The following is a 15,803-nucleotide window of genomic DNA, read 5'->3' on the forward strand; positions in this document are numbered from 1 at the left end:
ATACGGAAAACAAAAAGTCCAAATAAGTCAGATTTCATGAGGCAGTTTCAATCCTGCTCTGTGTTACAGTTACCTAGGCTAGAAAGAAACAACATTTCTGCTTGCCACTGGAAAACTGAGAGATATAGAATCTTCTACCACTGTAGTTGTTACTTTTATTGAAGATGGAATGGGGACTTTACAGGCTGGGCAAATGGGCTCCCACATCATCTTAAACCAGGGGTTGGCAACCTTTTTGGCCGTGAGAGCCATAAACGCCACATTTTTTAAAAATGTAATTTCGTGAGAGCCGTACAGTGCTCACAGTTGCGTGCTCCTGTAACAGCGCCTGAAAAAAAATGGACTTTATGGCTTCTGCAGAAAGAGCCATATGTTGCTGACCCCGGAGCTAAACTTTTTCCTTCTTAAGCATGATGGGCAGAGTTCAATTCTATATAAGACTAAAAGAAGAAAGGAAAACTCAGTGTCTGGAACCTCAGCAGCATACCTAGGAAGTTTTTTTGTTTTTTTTTTAATCCTATGGTAATTTCCCATCCTTCCTCTTATTCTCTTTCTAGGACTTTTTTTTTAGAAAATTTTCAACTTGGAAAAGTCCCCATGCTACTTGAATAAGTACACTTCCCAAAATAGGCTTGGGATGTCTCCATGATATGGGACTGTACGAGAACAAGAGAAAAATCCTTATTCATGTAAACCAATTAGTAGGAAATAAAGTTATTAAGGTCTTTTGGTGCCAAATCTACAATAAGTAGATAATAAGGAATCATTGAAGGATTTCCAGTAGAGGAGGGGGGATAATCAGATTTATTCATAATGATGATAACTTTAATATGTGTGAAGTATGAATTTCTGAAGGGGAAGATTGAAGACTGGATCACTTGTCTGGGTGACTGGTAATGAGGATCTTCTCTGGGGCATTAGTAATCAGAGAGTAAAGGAGACAGGCAAGACTATTGCAAGGACCATAAAGATAAAATAAAGGTTAGCTAGGATAAGAAGAAAAGCTGACAATTGGGAAAAAAATCTTTGCATTAAATATTTCTGATAAATAGTCTGATATTCAAGATATAGAGGGAAATAAATCAAATACATAAAAGCAAAATATATAATAACAAATTCTCAAATCAACATATATTCAAAGGATAGGAAATAAGTTCTCAAAAGATTGGTCTGAATCATTTATAGTAAGGAATATAAATAAAAACAACTGAGTCTCCAAATTGCCTTTAGAAAAATTTCAAAAATGACCAAAAAGGGGAACAGATAATTTTAGAGGACTTAGGAGAAAACAGGAACATTAATATATTGTCAAAAAATCTGTGAATAGGTTGAATCATTCTAGAAAGCATTTGGAATTGTGACATGAAAGTGATTAAAATAGCCACACCCTTTGATCTAGACACCTTCCTCTACCATGAGGGATATCTTAAGGAAGAAAAATTCTGTACCAACATTTGTAACAGCATTTTTTTGTGACAACAGAGAAATGGAAATAATGTAGATGTCCACAAATTGGTTGATAGCAAAACAAATATTAGTGCATAAATAGAACGAAACATTGCTACAATGTGAGAAACAATGAATAAAAAGAATTATAAGGAAGCATGGGAAGACATATAAAGTGATGCAAAGGGAAATGATCAAAATCAAGAAAACAGGACCTGAATAATATAAATGGGAAAAATCCTCAATTAAAACATAATGCTCTATAAATGTAATGCTTAAGTTTAACACTTAAAAAGAGATATGACAATTACTTCTACTCCTTTTTTTGTAGGGATCCCCTACCTTTGTAGAGGTAGAGGACTATCCTGCCAGTCTTGCTTGATAGTTTCCTTTGAGACTGGTCCAGTGACACCTACTCAAAGCCTCTCCTGATCACTCTAGCTATTTCTTAAAATTATTTTGAGTTATATGTCTGTATATACTTATATCTGTATATGTTGTCTCTTCTATTAAAGTGTTAGCTCATTGAAGGCAAGGAGTTTTACATTTTTATCTTTGTATTACTATCATTTGTAAATAGTGGGAAGTGAATGAATGCTTGTTGATTGGGGTTAATTAGATTAATTGAACTTTTTTTTCCCTTTGTTGTGTTTTGAATTTACTCTGGTTTCACTCTTCCAGATTGAAAGAGGTTATATTTTCTTCTTTCTAGAATGATTGAACCTATGGTCCAGCTCTGAAGTGTTTGGGATATCTATTGCCATTGGTTTAAATATCAATTGTGGTCCCCTCACTGTTGGGCACCAGTAACTAGCGCCCTATTTCCTGTAACTATATAATATCAATTAGCTTTTATAAAGGGATATTTACTTCAAAGAAGTAACAATAAGAAAAGAACAAACATTTCCCCACATTACCTCAGGAACACATTCTCCCTTATCTTATTTCTGACTCTAAGAAAAATGGGCTAACAACTAAATTTCTACATAATATCCGTCCCTCCAGTTATATGTCCAGATGTTGTGTGACTACTTGATGAATTCTCATCTTAGCTACCCCTGGGTGATTTTCTGAAGGTTACTTGTAAAGGTCACTCTTTGTCCTTTCAGGCATCAATACTGAAAAAAAACTCAGTTGTAAAGAAGGCTGGTTACCAATGAGTAATTCTAGTGGCTTCTTATAACTTTTAGGATTAAATTAAAAAATCTTCTGTTTGGTGTTCAAAGTTCTTTATAACCTAGCCCCTCTTTCCACCTTTCCAGTTTTATACCTAACATCCTTCCCCATAGACCCAAAGTCTTTAATCTAGCAATAATGGCCTCCTTGCTGTGACTTAAACAAGACATTCCATTTCCAGATTCCAGGCATTCTCACTTTCTGTCTCTTGTACCTAGAATATGCTTTCTTTCCTCATCTCTACTTTCTTGCTTCCTTGGTTTCCTTCAAGTTTCAGCTAAAATCCATCCCATCTTCTGTGGAAAAACCTTACTCAATCCTCTTTACTTATAGTGTTTTCCTCTGTTTGTTATTTATAATTTTCATATATATATATATATAATGTTGTATATATATATATACAACATTTTATTTCCCTCATTAGACTGTGAACTTCTTGAGAGCAGACACTGAATTTTGTCTCCCCCATTCCCATGTTACATAGTAGGAAGTGAATAAATGGTTATAGACATTGAAAATAGGACACCACTTTTATTTCAGTTAAAATGAAAGAATAACTGCAAAGACATGCAAGAAACCCAGGCCAATATTCACAGGGGCATTTGTAGCACTTGGATCTCTTCTGATAGAACCTTCATTCTCATTGGCCCAAAAGAGTCCAAAAGATTCACTAATGAGAAAAAGGGCCTGATAGACTAAGGCAAACTTGACTCAGGCCTTTTTGAAAATGACCTCATTTCCAGCTGATTTAAAAACACTTTTCCTAATCATGTAGCTAACATATTGTAACCAGTTGTGAAATGTCTATACATCTATATGTAATCTACAATCTTTCTAAGACATTTCCATTCTAAGTCATCACACCTCTCCTGGAAGGATGCTCCTCAGCTTCTCTGAGTGAAGAGATGCCATCCAAGAAACTCTTTGCATGCACCAGAGCCATTTTATACTTATAAGAGAAGGCTTTGGAGATAAGGAAAGGAGGGATAATTTGGGAAATGAAGGTGAGGATTATAAGGGTAATTTTGAATTAGAAGTACCAGTGAAACAATCAGGTAGAAATGCCTTGTTATCTATTTCTCTGGAGAGAAGGCTGGGAGGGGTATTTAACTTCAAAATCAAATATGTAGAGTTGATAGAGTGGATAATACTTATCAACAAACAGGTATATAGAGGGTAGTAAAGAGTTCCTTGGAGTCAAATGCATCCCTTTCTCTTAAGATTCACGAATATAGATATACTTTTGGGATTTTCTTGGCAAAGATGCTGAAGTGGTTTGTCATTTCCTTCTCCAGCTCATTTTATGGATTAGGAAACTAAGGCAAACAGAATTAAGTGACTTGCCCAGGGTCACAAAGTTAGTATTTGTCTGAGATTAGAAGTCACTTTTGAACTCAGGTCTTTCTAATTCCAGGCCTCATGTTCTATTCACTAAGTCACCTAATTGCAAATATTATCATTAGTTATATTTTAATTGTAAATTCTTTGTTATGTGACTAAATTCTTTAAAAAGGCCTTCTGCAATGGGTGCCTCCATTTTCTTTCCTCTCATTACCTTCTTAACCCTTTATAATCCAACCTTGTTTTACTGAAATGTCTCTTTCCAAAGTAATTGCCAGATCCAATGGTTTTTTCTTAATCCTCATTCTCCTCAATCTCTCTGAAGCTTTTGACACTGTTGATCATGTTCTCCTCCTTGACACTCTCTTCTTTCTAGGTTTTCAGAATACCATTCTCTCCTGATTCTCTTCCTACCTATCTAAATATTTCTTCTCAGTCTCTTTTGTTGGCTCCTCATCACATCACACCCTTTAACCATAGGTGTCCTAGAGTGTTTTATCCTGGATCCTCTTTTCCCTCTGCAGTGATTCCCAAAGGGGGTGCTACCACCCTATGGTGGGTGCTGCAGTGATCCAGGAGAGTGGTGATGGCCACAGGTACATTTATCTTTTCTATTAATTGCTATTAAAATTTAAAAAAAAAATTAATTTCCAGGGGGCTAAATAATATTTTTTCTGGAAAGGGGGCGGTAGGCCAAAGAAGTTTGGGAACCACTGCGAGCCTATACTATTTTACTTGGTGATTTTATTAGATTCCACAGATTTAATTAACATCTCTATGCTGATGATTCTCAAATCTACCTACCCTGAACCAAAGGCATATCCAATTCCCTTTTATCTATAGTATCTCAAACTGGATATTCAGTAGACATCTTAAAATCAATATGTCCAAAATCAAACTCTGTCTTTTTCTCAGACCCTCCTACTTTTCCTATTACTTTTAAGAGAACTGCCAAACTCCAGTTCCTCAGGCTCACAACCTATGAGTCATTCAGGATCCCTCACTTTCTCATAGCTTTAACCCATTTTTCAATCTGTTGCTAAGATCTGCCAATTTCATCTTTGTAACATTTCTTGAATATATATCCCATTCTCTCTTCTGATAATACTACTCTGGTACTGGCCCTTATCACTTCATGCCTGTACTATTTGTAATAGTCTGCTGGTGAGTCTGTTTGCCTCTTCCCACTACAATCCATCCTCCATTCAGTCAACAAAGTGATTTTCCTATAGAATAGGTCTGACCATGTCACCTTCCCCCCACCCCCTACTCAATGAACTTAGATGACTCCCTATGATCCCCAGGATCGAACAGAAAATGTTGTATTTGGCATTCCAAGCCCTTCATAATCTTTTTGCCTCCTACTTTTCCACTCTTCTTCTACATACTCTCTTCTACATATTCTTTTACACAGTGACACTGACTCTCTTACTGTTTCAGGAATAAGACATTTGATTTCTCATTTCTCAGCTCTAGATATTTTCTTGGATGGTCCTTATGCCTAAAATATTCTTCCTTCTCTTTTCTGCCTACTGGCCCCTTTGGCTTTCCTTAAACCTCATTTAAAAATATCATCTTCTCTAGGAAGTCTATCCCAGCCTCTTAATTCTAGTGCCTTCCCTCTTTTAATCACTTCCTATTTATCCTGTATATAACTTGTCTGCATTTATTTGTTTGTTATCTTTTCCATTAGACTGAGCTACTGGAGGGTGGAGGCTGTTTTAGTTGTTGTTGTTTTTGCCTCTTTGTATTCCTAGTATTTAGCACATCCTAGATACTTATTTATTGACTTAATGCAGCACAATCTGTTTTATAGGACGCTTTTTTTTCCTTATGCCTGAACAAACAGTTGATAAGTGCAAACTAATTTTTATGGGCAACAGATATAGAGTGGAAATCTGTTCTCCAAAAAATGACATATTCCAGCAGGAATTATTATTATTATTATTATTATTATTATTATTATTTAAAAATCCATTACCTTTTTGCCAATAAAAAAGTAACTAAGACACATATGCGGAATATTCTCAGTGCATTTTGCACATAGTAGGTCCTTCAAAAATATTTGCTGAACAGCAAAGCTCAAGGACACAATGTTCCCTCCTCTGAAAGAATTTAGGCCTCTCAGATTCAGTGTTACAGAAAGATAACTCCTAAAACGGTACACTTAATCTCCCTTTCTGTGAGTCATCTTTTACCCCAGAGTAGCCAAAACAGCAGAAAAATCTCCATTTACTTTGCAGCGCTGGCTGGGCCCAATTCTGACCCATTCACCCAGGGAGCTTCTTTTCAAATAGGAAACCCCTGTCCCCAATTGTGCACCATAAAAGGCTAAGCCCATTCTCCTTAAAGGGACAGTGGCCACATCCAGCCTCAACAGGATCATCCAAGGCTCTGCATTTAACACCCCCATAGGCTTAAAGTCTGCTTAAGGAAGGAGCTTGTCTTGTCTGGACGCTTTTTTTCAAAGTCCAGTTCTGCCCCGAGGCGGGGAAATGTGCCAAGCCAGGAGAAAGGCCAGTGTGGGTTGGTGCTGGCGGCCGCTCCCTTGAGGGGTCATAAGCACCGAGAAGGCAGTGGGGCTGAGCGGAGTTGTCATGGTTGCCTCTAGCAGCCCCTCTTCTCGCGTTGCGGCTGCTGCCAGGCTTGGCGCAAGAGCGTCTCTAAGTAGCGGTGGGGGGAGCGATGGAGAGGGCTGGTGTCTGGCCGCTGGATGGCTGAACAGGATTAAGTTTCATGGTAGTGTAAGTGTGAGTGTGAGTGTGTGTGTTTATCCTGTAGCTCCTCTCTGGGCCGTTACTTCAGAAGGGAGGATAAAGAGCGGTTGGCCAGGCGAGAAAACCAAGCCTCAAACGACCCTCTTCCACTCTTTACCGCCCCCACCCCCAGCCTCCCCGCCTTTTCTCCTCTCTAAGTCCCCGCCCGAGGCAAATCCCACCAAGCTGGGGAGGGCTGCAGGAACGAGCTGGGTAAGGAGTCGGAGCTTGGAAACTGTCCTAAAGGGCGGCGGAGGCGCGGTGGGGTGAGTGGGGTGGGGGTGAGGGGGTGAGGAATGTTACCCCGCCCTCCCCCCCAGCTCAGTCCGCTCTCAATTCCCCGGGAATGTTCCACCGGGAATCTCGTGATTCCGCGTGTGTGTTTTGTTTGCGCGCGCTTGCGGGGGGGGGGGGGGGGGAGAAATATGGGGTACGTTGGCACTAGCCCTAAAAAAGCGCCTATGGCTTTCTTTGTAAAAAAAAAAAAAAAAAACAACAAAAAACAAAAAAACAACCCAAAACAAAACACCCCCCCTCCTCCCCCAAACCATACTAACTCCCAATCGGCTTCTTTCTCGTCTGTTTACTATGACAGGGTTTGGAAGTTTCCTTTGGCAGATTCCATCCCTTATCCTTGTCGCTGGCTACCCTCTTCTTCCCCTAAACCTGGTGGAAAAGTTTTTGTTGTTGTTTGTTTTTTGTTTTTCCTACATGCTTGAAGGGTTGTTAGGAACTTTTTTTTTTTTTTTTTTAAAGTAGGGGGAGGCAAGTACACCAGGCCTGGACATGCAAGAGAGGAAATGGAGAGGTGTGTGAGCGAGTGTATGTTTTTGTGTGCATCAGGCTGTTTTGAGGGGGTAGGGGATGGTTGGGCGCCTGTTGCTTTCTCTTTGAGGTTGTCATATCCGCCGTAATTTCAGCTCGGAGGCTTCTGGAAAGGCTTACTTCTGAGATGCTACCGGAGACTGGACCTAGAGAGAACGTCTATTACGGGGATCCGAGAAGGCCAAAAGATAGGGATGCTTCTCTGTAGACGTCTGCTTGCCTCTAGGGAGTCAGGAGCAGCCACTGCGGCATAGGAGGCGGCGGCGGCGGCGGCGGCGGGCGGCAGTGACTGTGGCAGCTGTGGCTGGGGACCCGGATCAGAGCTGCATAATTGGTAGGAGGCAGAGTAGTGCAGACACCAGCGTCGATTCTACCTTTGCATCTGCGGCTAGTTTCTGTTGTGAGCATTTAGCTGTCGCCTCCTTTTCATTTCCCTGGTTCAGGCCCCTTCCTTCCACCGACTCCTCCTAGTTTAACTCCTTTGTTTGTGGTTTCTGCATTAGAAAGCATATCTTAGAATGCTGCGATATTTTGTAAATGTCTTTTCAATTAAGATGAGAGAGAGAGAGAGAGAGAGAGAGAGAGAGAGAGAGAGAGAGAGTGTGTGTGTGTGTGTGTGTGTGTGTGTGTGTGTGTTTGGCCCGGGGGTGGGGGATGAGGATGGAATAGAGATATTTTAGCTCATTATCTTTACTGCTGCACAAAGGCTGGGCTATCCTTTACAACAACCCACATGAAATTTCAAGTTTGGACTGCTGGAGAAGGAGGAGGAGGAGGAGCTGGGGGTGGGGGGGGATGGGGGGATGGGAACGTGTTACATGCGCAGTTGGATGATCACAGAATTTACAGGATACAGATGTATACAGACACTGTATGGTGTAACATCTTATCTTTCTACCCATCTCCTCCAGGACTGCTCTCTACTGTGCCCACTAGAAGCTACTGAAAAGTGGGATTCGCTTCTGGCATGGTGATTGTTAACTAGTCAAAAGATAAGGGAGATAGAAATTCACCAACCCCCTCTCTTCTGATGGAGAAACATAAGAAACCTGAAAAGCAGTCAGTCCTGCCAAAATCATGTTTGGTGGGCAACCCTGTTATTTGCTCCTTTTGTGTCTCCCCTTAACCATTTGGTTTCTCTAGTTCTTTGACTGGATAAGCATGGACTTACCAGATTTTGTGGCATGCTAACCATGAGTAGTCTAATGGAAGAAAATTCACTTTGCACTAAAGAGAACAGGATTGGAATCTAAGTTCTAATGCTGTTTTCTCACCTAGTGACTAGACTCAAACACTGAGGAGCTCAATTTCTTCACTTGTAGAGGTGCTAAGAGTTCCACTACCCCATTGTGAAGAAAATGTTTTGTATATTTTTAAGTACACCATAAATGAGCCTAATAATATTGACGATGGTGATGATGGTAAGGATAATTGGCAGCAATTGATGGAAAAAGTTTTGTCCTTCAGTCTTTTTTAGTCATGTGTGATTCTTCATGACTACTTTTAGGGTTTTCCTGGTAAAGATGCTGGAGTGGTTGCCATTTCCTTCTACAGTTCATTTTACAAATGAGGAAACTGAGGCAGAGTTAAATGACAAGCCTAGGATCAGTCACACAACTAGTACATGTCTGAGGCTGAATTTGAACTCAGGAAGATGAATCTTCCTGACTCCAGACCCTGCACTCTATCCACTGTGCCACCTAGCTGCCCTTTTTTGAGGTTGCATAGCTGCTGGTGTTAATACGTTTGGCCAATGTTTAGTTACAAACTTAGTAACATTTAGGGGATAGGAATTTCACCTTTGGAATAAATGAAAGCTAGTACAGTATACCTGAACAGATATTATAACTGTACCAACATTTGAATTTCTCAAATTGAATTAAGAATATTCTAATATAAAACATTTAGAGTGGTAACAGCAGTATGCCTATATTTTTGAGTATCGCTTGGCCCATGTTTTGAACCTATTTACAGATAGGCCAATTCTGTATAGCTAGATGGATCCTGCCCAAGTAGAGAGGACCAATTAAGGCCATTTAAAGTTCTGCAAACCAGATGTCTCACAAATGCTATATAATGGGTTCATTGTTTAATTTAGTTAAGGTAGTCACAGGCTAGTTGGAGCCAGCATTAAGTAAAGCTATGAAGGTAGGTAGCATGTGTTTCTGATAACTCCTTCCCTGTCCTTGGTGTTGGGGAAAAAATTAATGAAGAAAAGCTTTATGTATGATCTTATCAACAGTCTAATTTTTTTGATGGAGGTATAGTATAGCAACCACACATCTGTCTTTTTCTTTTTGACAATTCTATATTTCTCTTTCCTCATTTTTTTCCCCTTTTCTTATGTTAGTTTGCTAGAGTTGGATTTGGAAAGACAAGTTTTAGTTCTGCTTCTAGTCACTTATTACTTGTTATAACTAAGGTCAAGTCATCTCTGCGCTTCAGATTCTTCTGTAAACTGGGGATAATAATACCTGCAATATTTACTTTAAAGGGTTGTGAGGATCAAATAAGAGAATGTAGGTCAAGTACTCTATAAACCTTTAAACATTATATAGTTTTTATTGTTGATAATAATTATAACTTTTCCTCTTCCTCTGTGCCTTTAGCCATTTATAATTTGTAGGTCCACATCATTGGATTGCTTAGAGAGAAGGGTGGTTGCTCATTTGCTAAGAGTTGAAAACCAACTTTCTCTTTTATATTTCATTATATGTGAAATTCTACTTTATCTGTACCTAAAACCAACTTGGTGCTTCATAATCACCGCAGGGTACAGTAGGCTTGCTCCAGAGCAATTGTGTATGACATCTTTACAGCCTGGAGATGTTCAAGAGACCCAGAGGAGTTCCTTGGAGTGCAATTTTGGATATAGTCAGGCCTGGGTTATTAGTTTCAGCCTTCAGCTGCCACAGGGGATCTGTTTCCAAAATTAGTTGGCTCTAGAGACCTGGAGGAAGAGGAAAAGAGGTGGTAGAAGCTAGGGGGCTAGGAATTGTTGAATTCATTTGGAAAAGTGGTTAAGGAGTTTAGTTTTTGTTTCAAGAATTTCCCCATCCACTGAAGATCCTAGGAAGTCAACATGGTTTGGTAGTAAGAATGCTAAATTTGGAGGACTTGACTAGAAGTTCCTAGAATTAAACACACCTAAAATGAGTTCTGATAGAGAAAAGGATTATCAGTTTCTTTAAGCAATGCCTTTTTTAAGTGCAGTCCAAGACATTATGGCATTCTACTACCTTATCACACCACTAATTCACATTGAGCTTGTAGTTCATCCAAAACTCCAGAACTTTTTCAGAATAAGAGTAACTATTATCTAACCATTATTCTAGCATTTTGTAAAGCTGACATTCTGTATTTAGGTGTAAAACTTACCTATCAAGATCTCTTTAGATCCTGCCTCTGAGATCCAGCATGATGTCATCCACAAATTTGGTGAGAATGTTTTCTACATCGTTATCTAAGTCATCGATATGTGTTAAGAAGCATGTGTTTATTATTCTTCCACAACTTTCTATCTCCTTTGCAGGCACAGTATGAGACTTTATCAAAAACTTTGCTAAAATCTAGATATATTGTATCCATAGCAGCACCCTCATCTGTTAGTTGAGTAATACTATCAAAAAAAGAAAGTTAGTTTGACAATACCTGTTATTTTTTGTTGTTGGTTTTAATTTAAAAATATTTTAAAATTATTTAGAACTTGACAAGCATCAACATTTCTATATTAAAAAAAATAGAAAAATTATATACAGAATTGTGAATTCATTCTGCATATCTTGGTGTTTTCAAAAGATATGTAATAAATTCAAAATGTTTCAGACCTACTTTGATTGTCTCTTTCCCCTGAACTTTTATTTTCTGTAAGAAAAAAGTTTATGTGACCTTCTTCCTTTCCTCTTCTGCCCCCTTGCCTTCTCTTACCCCTCTCCTTCCTCTTCCTCTGTGTTCATCCCTTATTCCCCATTAAAAAACAAAATAGACCAAGCAACACAACCTCTGCTCATAGTTAGTGAGCATGTCAAACTGAAGCTCCACCATTGGTCATATCTGCTAATGGATGTCTCATTCTGCATTTGAAGTCCATTATTCCTCATTGAAACCATGCTGGTTCTTTGTACTCACTACTTTCTTTTCTAGATATCTACCTACCATTATCTTTAATGGCCTAGTCTAGAATTTTTCCGGGAGTCAAAGTAAAGTTCATTCATCTAACATGTACAAACTGTACTTTCATTCCTCCCACCTTTTTCTTTGAAAATTAGTACATTTGTTTTTTTCTAGTCTTCTTGTATCTTTCATTTAAATTGCAGTTACTTAGCAGTCATATCTCCTAGTTTTCTGAGTACCACAATGATTAATTTATATGGGCCAGGTGACATAAATTCAACAAGGCAATCTGTATGTGCTCCCTTACTATCTTCTAACTTATCTTGGACATGAATTTCATTTTTTCCTTTCAGTTCAAAGGACTATGATCATTCTCCTTGCTAGAGAAAATAATCAAAAGAATTGAGCATCTCAGTTCAGAATCACCTTACTTAGATATCTGTCTCAAACTACTGAGTTCCATTAATAAAGCTATAGTTTTTTTAGTTCTTATGGAATCTTTTGATATTTTTCAAGTTCCTCACAGTGAGCCTTCTCAGTTATATGAAGAATGGGATCTTGCCCCCCCCTTCACTTATTTATTTATTTACTCATTCATGCATCCATCCACCGACTCATCTACTTATTCACTCATTCATTTATTCATTCATTCATTTATTTACTCATTCATTTATTTATTCACTCATTCATCCATTTATTTATTTATTATTTTAGAGAGACCCTTAACTTCCATCTTAGCATCAATAATGTATAATGGTTCTATGGCAGAAGAGTGGTAATGGGGTTCAAGTGACTTGCCTGGGGTCATATAGCTAGGAACTCAAATCTGGGTTCAGATTTGAACCCAGGACCTCCCTTCTCTGGGCCTGGCTCTCAATTTACTGAGCCACTCAGCTGCCCCTCCCCCCCCTTTTTTTTAAATGAAATTGATTCTTCATTCCATGTGCTCAAGATTTTTCTCTTTTGGATTTAAGAGTATTCTTACCAAAATGCTTTCAAATCCTTTCTTGGAGGAATTAGTGATTTAACCTCTTTGAAGTGCTTCCTCTTTCCAGCTAGTCAGAAAAGTCGGTATGATCTTATTTGTAATTAATAGAAAATAGACAGCATTGACATGAAGAGAGGCATATATAGATAGAACAAAGGATTAGGAATCCAAGTCCAGATTCCAGTATTTACTAGTCATATGTTCTCTAATAAGTCATGGAACTTCTCAGAGGTTCAGATTCCTTATCTGCAAAATAACATTGGATTACATTCTCTTTAATGTTCCTCCTAACTTAAATCTAGTGGTTCTGTATAGGTCCATTGATTTCTGCGAAAAAGTGGTAATTTTCACTACTATATCCTATTCTAATTAGACTACATTAAGAACATTATGTCCAGTTCTGGGTGTTACAATTTAGAAGAGACAGGGATAAACTAGAATATGTTGGGCTAGAAGTGAGGAGAAGAAGGCAGAGAGATTGGGCTAGTGAAGAGTTTACAAATCCTGCCTTGTGAGAACTGATGGGAAAAATGGAAACTATTAACCTTAAGAAAAAAAAAAAGCCATAAGGAGGACATGCTAGTAGTTTTGAATTAATCAGTAAACATTTATTTGAAGGAGTACCTAAGGGCAGCCAGATTAGACTTGTTTTTCCTACTGCTGAAAGTTTTAGGGAGGTGAATTTCAGTTCAAAGGAAATGGTTCTCACCAATTAGAGCCATCCAAAATGGAACAGGAGATCTTGGGGTGCTAGGGAGTTCCCTGTTACTATAGACCTCTAAATGCTGGATGCTAATGTACTGGCGATTTTGTAGCTGAAATTAATAATTTAAATGGAGATTGGCCTGGTATATCTTTAAGGTCCCTTCCAATTCGGATTCCATAATTCTTTGATTCTTTTAAAAAAAATTATTACTATGAAGTGATTCCAAATTGCACAGCTGATACTCTAAGGTATTGGCTTCTCTATCCCATAGCTCTAGGCAAGCATTTGGATTTCCTTCTGGACCCCATGGCTTAAGCCACCATGATCCCCAGAGCTCTTCACATGCTGCTGGTCATTACTATATCTCTTCGGGTCTCGCTTTTTTCCTATTCAAAGCTTGCTGCCTCTCAGGGTTCTCTCCTCTGGTTCTGCTTCTGTGGCTCATTTCATGGTAAGGTGGCTAGCTGAGCTGAGATAACAGAGGTAGATCTGGGCCAAAATCAGTAGCACCTACTTTCCTTTTCCTTTTTCTTTGATAAATTGCATTGATTCTGAGCCCCTCAGCTCCCTCCTGCTTCTGTCCTGCCTCTAGGCCCTGGGTTCTTAGCCTGGTATCTCTGGAGGTTTTTGTGGATGTGTTTTCAGGGAATACATGAACTCGAATAGGAAAAAAAATACATTGTATTTTCAGCAACCTCTCACTGAAATTTGTCTCTTCCTTCCGTTAAGTAGACCAGAAACAGTATTCTGAGAAGGGTCCATAGGCTTCAGCCAGACTGGCAAAGAGATTCATGAAACAAAGAAAGATGAAGAATCCTGCTTTAGGGAGAAACTTGCATAAATTCATTTTTCACAATATACTAACCATATAGCAAATAATTTCAATATGTGAAGAAAGTAGGTTTACATTTTGCTTTGCTTCCTATCTTTCTTTATACAATTGTAGAGGTTAGATCTGGGAGAGACAAGACATTAGAACTCTTAGGCCAATCCCCTCATTTTACAAGTAAGGAAAACAGACCCAGAAAGGCTGGTTTTGTGTTTTTTTTTTTTTTTTTTGTCATACAGAAATTAGTAGGTTAGCTCATAGAAGTTAGACCCTTGATAGCAAATTTTTTAGAGACAGAGTGCCATGCCTCACCTCCCTGCTTCCCCTCTCCCCTCCTAGCCATCTCCTTACCTCAGACTGAGGAGGGAGGAAGATTTCCAGTTGGGCTGCTGGCCAGAGGGGTGGGGGAAGTGAGGAATGTCCTCAGGGACATGGAGATGGGGAGGGGAACAGCTCTGCCCTGAATCTCTCTGGTTTTCTAGTAAGGACTGAAGGTGTGCCCACAGAGAATGCCCTTTTTGGCATGTGTGCCATAGTTTGCCATCATGGCTTTAGACTCTATATCTAGGCACCATTCCACTTCATTATAATGCATTTTTCTAATATCACTCCTCCTATCCTCCTTTCTTTCCTGTCCCCTCCCAGACTAATCCTTGCTAACCTTAATTACATAAAAAAAAAAACACAAGTATTTATGGAGGCTAAATTAAAGTATTGCCTGTTTAGGATTAAGAATATTGACCTTATCTGGATTTTTTTTTTGAAGGACAACTTAAATCAAGCACTGTAGTGAAGATAATGACTATCACATTTTTAGAACCAGATGGAATAATTTAAGATATGTTATCACCCACTACTGAGGAGCATAGATTGTATTGGTCTGAATTCTTAGTAGCCTTCAGCTTATAGTTGTCACCTCATGAGATTATTGAGTTCAATTCAACAAACTTTTATTAAACATTTGCTGTGTTTGGTGCTGGGTATTCATTGGTTTAAAATGCCACAGATTTTGCTTTCAAGGAGTTTACACAATCTAATGTGGGGTGGCATGTATACAGATAAGTATGATAATATGTAGTAGAACTTGAGAGACATGGGAGAACAACACAAAATATTTTAAGAAAATTTCAGGAAGGAAGAGGCCCTGGTATCTGGCAGGGCTTTGTGGAGGAGATATCATTTGAGTTGGGTATTGAAGGAAGGGAAGAATTTTATCAGGTGGAGATGTGGAGGAAATGCTTTGCAGGCTTATGACACTGCAAAGAAGCCAGAGTTTTCAAGATTAGTGAAAGCTAGTAGTCCAATATAACTGGAACAGTATTTGAAAGGTAATAATGGGAAATAAATCTAGAAAGGAAAATTGGGCACCAGTTATGGAGTGTCTCAAATGTCAAGTTAAGGACTTTATATTTTATCCCACAGGCAGTTGCCAGCCTCTAAGATTGGCTTAAGTTTTATTCAGAAGTTTAATTTGATGGAAAATATGCACTGGATTTTGAGAAACTAGTATAGGGGGGAGGCTAAACTTGTCCCACACACTAGTTAGACCTTTATTATCTAGACTAGGGGTGATGAGGGCCTTAACTGTCAAATGGATGTGTGAATGAAGAGATTCACCAACTC

At 38.8% G+C, this 15,803-nt stretch overlaps 1 protein-coding gene across 1 annotated transcript in view; it reads left to right on the forward strand.

Annotated features, from left to right (window-relative positions):
* The first annotated feature begins 10,952 nt into the window (after positions 1-10,952).
* Positions 10,953-15,803, forward strand: part of MPDZ (multiple PDZ domain crumbs cell polarity complex component) — a 228,912-nt gene continuing 224,061 nt past the window's right edge. The window contains exon 1 of the mRNA XM_044685473.1: positions 10,953-10,982. The gene's annotated coding sequence lies outside the window, so the exon portion shown is untranslated. The remainder of the gene's footprint in view (positions 10,983-15,803) is intronic.

This window comes from Gracilinanus agilis, chromosome 1 (assembly GCF_016433145.1).
Source record: "Gracilinanus agilis isolate LMUSP501 chromosome 1, AgileGrace, whole genome shotgun sequence".
NCBI lineage: Eukaryota > Metazoa > Chordata > Mammalia > Didelphimorphia > Didelphidae > Gracilinanus > Gracilinanus agilis.